The sequence below is a fragment of the Pteronotus mesoamericanus genome, unplaced genomic scaffold (genome assembly GCF_021234165.1).
Source record: "Pteronotus mesoamericanus isolate MK-2021 breed Mesoamerican mustached bat unplaced genomic scaffold, CSHL_Meso_final contig_1, whole genome shotgun sequence".
NCBI lineage: Eukaryota > Metazoa > Chordata > Mammalia > Chiroptera > Mormoopidae > Pteronotus > Pteronotus mesoamericanus.
The window spans coordinates 2615034-2620028 of NW_026554998.1; positions in this window are offsets into that span (position 1 = coordinate 2615034).

Sequence of the window (4995 nt, forward strand, 5' to 3'; positions counted from 1 at the left end):
CCCTGACCAGGCATCAGACTGGCGACCTCCGGGGTTGCAGGCTGGTGCTCAACCCACTGAGCCACACCAGCCAGGGCTGTTTTATTTATTTTTTAATAGTCAATATATCTTTATAGTCACCAACAGGCTTATCAGGGTCTTTGCTCAGCTTTGCTTTAAACAAAAACAGATACCTTTCCTTTTATTCTTGTTTTTTTAAATACCCCTCTGGAAAAACTTGCAGTTATTCACTCAGCAAGCTCTTCTTGGGCAGCCCTGGCTGTGTGAACTCGTCTCGTTAGGTTAACGGCGCGCGGTTTCAGGCCTCCGCTGCAGCGCTGTTGGCGCGCGGTCCCCAGGGCGATGCTGGTGGCTCTTCTTCACCCCTGCTCAGCAAAGGGCCGCTGGCGTTGTGAGTGGCGAGCAGGACGTGGACAGCCAGACACCTGACCGGGCGTCCTCACGGGTCCTAACACATCCCCACAGGTTCCTTGGGTGTTCCAGTCACGTTGCTTGCAGATAATGATCATCCTGCCTCCTCCTTTTCGGTATTTTTTGTTTTGTTTTTAATTGTGGTAAATATACATAGTGGGCAATTTCCTATTTTAACCACCTCTCAGTGTGCATTCGGTGGTGTAACGGTGTGACCCTCCCCGCTCCCTCCTTCCGGAACGACCTCACCATTCCGAACCGTGGCTGTCCCCATCGCTCGGCCGCTCCCGCGCCCACCCCGGCCCCCGCGCCCACCTCAGGCCCCCGGACACAGCCCGGAAGTCTTCTTCAGGGCTGGAGGCCAGGCGGCCCGGTCCCTTTTCACTGGGCGGCAGCTCAGGGATTAGGTTTGGAGCAGCCTGTGCCTGCTCCGCCTCAGACGGAGCCTAGGTCTAGCCCCATGCTGGGGTCCGCCTCGGGTCCACGCCCCAGGCCTCTGTCCCATAAGCCTGCCCAGCGGCTTTGTCCTTGAGTCTCTCACACCCGAGAATTTCTCTTTTGAGCTCAGTTATGTGTGGGCACTGTAGCCTGGGGGCCTGTGTCCTCCAGGATCATTCCTGTGGCTAAAGCCCCACATGTGCCCTCGGCCCCCATGCCTCCCAAGGCGGCCTTTCCGACGTCCCAGCTGGCAGCTGAGGCGTGGGGGCGCCTCTTGAAAAGTGAAGACCATGTTTACTCCGTGGCCGGTTTAAACATAAAGTCAGGCGAGCGAGCGTACGTGAGGGACGAAAACGCATTTTAAAAGACAGCTGGGTAACCACGATGCTGGCTGGTTTGTTTCTCCACCAGGTTTTATTTTAAGCACTTGGGAGCACGGGCGCAGCCCAGCTCTCCCCCGGCTTATGCAAATGCAAGTGCCCCAGAAGGCAGCCCCTGCGGCTGTAAGTGACAGAGACAGCGCTCCCTGCCACAGTCACGTCTGGGCTCCTCAGCTGGCGGGGGCAGGCCTGGAGGTCCGGTGGGCTTGGCTCACCCCCTCCTGCAGAGCGCTCCTTTTCTCGCTTTTTTAAAAATATGAGTGTTTTGAACATGTTTAGCGCAGCCGGGGCTGCGGAGGATGTGACTCCGTGGAACTCACATGCTGCAAGTGGAAGTGGACGTTGGTTCAGCCAGGGGTTGTCTGCAAAGACAGCAGCTGCCAACTGCCCCTCCTCCCCGCCACCTCCCCACCTTCCTGCAGGTGCCAGCCGCTCCCCATTGACAGGTGGAGTCCGGTTCCCTCCCTGCAACCTGCCCCGGCCTTCTGACTTCTTTCGGCCAAGGAAAGTCAAGGTGACGCTGTGCCGGTTCCTTGTAAAGAAACCTGGCAGCTCCCGCTTTCAGTCCTCGGAAGCTGGCAGCCGCAGTGGACATCTGACTGCCCGGCGGCCGCCCCGTCAGGAGGAAGCCCAAGCAGCCATGTGGCTGGGAGGTGCCTGGACATCTCAGCTGTACTGGCTCCAGGGCAGCCCTCTCCAGCCGGGGCCAAGGCCGAGCGCGTCCCTGCTTGCTCCCTACCAATGGTTCTGAGAACTCATGCACCACACAACGCTCCCAGAAGAGGGCGCAATTCTGCGGTGTTCAGCACCTTCACAGACCTCTGCGATCATCGCCGCAGGTAACTTCAGAGCGTTTTTTCTGTCTCAAACAGCAACCCCGCACCCCCTAGCTATGAACCCCCACCCCTACCCCTAGGCAGCCATTAATGCGCTGTGTCTGTGGCGCTGCCTGCTGCAGACACTTCCTGTAAGTGAGGCCGCAGCGTGTGTACGGCCAGACGTTGTTCACTGAGCAGGGTGTGGGCACGATTCGTCCCTGCTGCCGCCCGTCAGCGCTTCCCCCTTGGCAGGGCTGAGCAGTGCTCCACGCTCGCTCGGGCAGGCCACGTGCTGCAGGCCACGTGCTCGCTCGGGCAGGCCACGTGCTGCAGGCCACGTGCTGCTGCTCCGTCCATCACAGGCGCTCGGAGTTCGCTTTCCTTCTGGCTGCCTCAACCCCGCTCCCTCCTTCTGGGGCCCTGGGAGCTGGCCTGACGTTTATTTCTCAGGAGCGACTTTGGCTCCTGCTTGGAATTCGCTGAGCTTAGCGAGGCTCCACTTCCCTGCGGGGATGTTATTTACAGGAGAAATGGGACTGGGGAGGCTTGGGGGGAAGCAGGGCTGTGGGCCACCTTCGGTGACCTTGTGTCTCGTGTTTAGTTTTGCTGAGCACGGCTGGTCTCCACTAGGTCACAAATGTCATTGTAGTCACCATTTCACTATGACCTCTCTGCACAGGGTCCGCCGGCTCAGGAAGGTTAGGGGCACAAGTGGGGCGGGGGTCAGGTCTGGGAAAGACCTGGCAGCTCCCGCTTTCAGTCCTCGGAAGCTGGAAGCCGCAATAGACATCCGACTGCCCGGCGGCCGCCCCGTCAGGAGGAAGCCCAAGCAGCTTCTCCCTTTCCCGCCAGCTCTGTCTTCAGGAGCCAGAACTGAGTAGAAGCACCTGGTTCCAGTCCACGAGCCCCGTCTCTGTCAGTGTCCACTGGGCGCCCCCCACAGGCCGGCACGGAGCTGGGTGTCCGCAGCCTGCACGGCACAGCGACTCTCCGAGGCAGCGCCATCCCGACTGTGCAGGCTTTCGGATGACCTGCGCCCGCCACGCCGCCAGGCAGCGTGTAGAGTCAATGGGGCTGAACTAAGACCCAGTTCCAATCTCAGCTCCACTGCCGAGAAGGGACAAAAGGTGTGGCCCCAGCCCACAGGACTCCTTTAAGTAAGTTCCTGGGTTTGGTTCCCTCCCTCCCTCCCCCCAAATAACCTTTCTTGAGATTTGGAAAACAGGGCATCATAAAAAATAAAATTGGTGCAGTCTGGAGCTCAGCACGTCAGCACCCATGTCCTGCCAGGCTCCGTGTAGGGTCCCACATGCCCGCCCCCCGCACGGCCTCCACCCCGCACGTTTCCCCTCCCCAGACAGCGCACGCGGTCCACTGGACGTGGGCCACAAACCGCTTCCACGGCTGAGCAGCACCTCGGGGCAGGACGAGCTCGGGCCCCCCGGCCCGCCCTGTCTGCCAGGCCCCAGCGAAGGGGCCGGGATGACCTTTCTTTCCTAACTGCCCACCTCGAAGCTGAAGAGTGAGGCTGAGGCCGCAAGAGAATTCCCACATCTTCTGACTGCTGATCCCCAAGAAGGACACGAGGAACCACGTGCCTTTGCGAAACGCAGCCAAGTCCACCTCCCACTCCAGGTCTCCGTGGGCGTGGACGTCCACAAGCAGGCGCCAAGACCAGCGCTTCCAGACGCAGGAAAGGCAGCTCCGTTATGGTCACCAGGACACCCTCGCACAGGGCGCCTGCCTGTCCCAGGCACCTCTGACCCCGTCTTCCCATCAACATTCTCCCTGGACCGATGGGCCCAAGTTCTAAGGGGAGACAGTGCACGAACGTTCCAGGGCAGGCCCCCTGGCTCCAGGGCCAAGGGCTGCCCTCACTCAGGGCTCAGCAGACGCCCGCCTATCAGGACTGCCACCGTGGGGCATGTTTCGTCAGGGACCCAGGACAGACGTGAACTGCACATCCGCCACCATCACCTCTGACACCGCACTTCACGTCGCGGCCAGGACCAGTGCTTCCAGAGGTCGCTGCCGCAGCCAGGACTCACCCGAGGCGCCTCCTGACCACAGGCGTCACCTTGGCGCCGCCCTGGGTACATGGATGGACCTCGAGCTGACGCCGGGCACATCTCGTCAGCACTCGGTTCAACCAAGTCCCCGTTCCTTCCCCTTTATGAGCCACCCAAGTGCTACGACCAAGATACCGATGTGACCTGAACACGACCAGACACCCTGGACCCTCTGCTGCCCGGAACCTGAGTGTGAAAAAAGGGAGGCCGAGGACGGCAGGTTTTCTTTCTTGCCTCTGCCCCCAACTGTCACATTCCACAGAACCCAGAACAAGTTTCCATGCTATTGTCACTCCCATTCCCTCGAAACTTGGCCTGCTTGCGTCTTGGTTAGGAATGCAGAGTTTGAGTGATCGGAGGTTTAAATTCTGTAGACATGAAAGGGAAGCCAGGCCAAACCTGGAACTTTTGACCACAACCTCTCATCACTTTGCTGAACAAGTTGTAAGATTAAAACAGAAAAGGCACAGATCCCCCGCGGGGACAGCGCCCCCGCCCACTTCTGTTGCGTTTCGCTGCCTCGACTACTCCTGACACAGGTGGGGACCCCAGACGGACGGGGGACTCGAGGCAAGAGGACAAGCCAGGACCTCCGCACTTCAATTCCGTGCTTGTGTGGGCGCAGAAACAGCTACAAGCTTTCCTAAAAAACAAAACCACGCACACGCGTGCGTTCACGCATTGGACAGGAGGGCAAAAGCGAGGACCAGATCATTTAACAGCATGGGCCCCACCCCTCTGCCCCCCGCGCCCAGGTGGCCCTTCAGGGTCGCCTGCTGGTGGGAAGGGCTTTCCTGACAGAAAGAACCTCGCTGCTCACATCCACATGGAAAACAAGACCAGAAACAGAAGTCCGCCATGGAAAAAATCCCAGAGGAG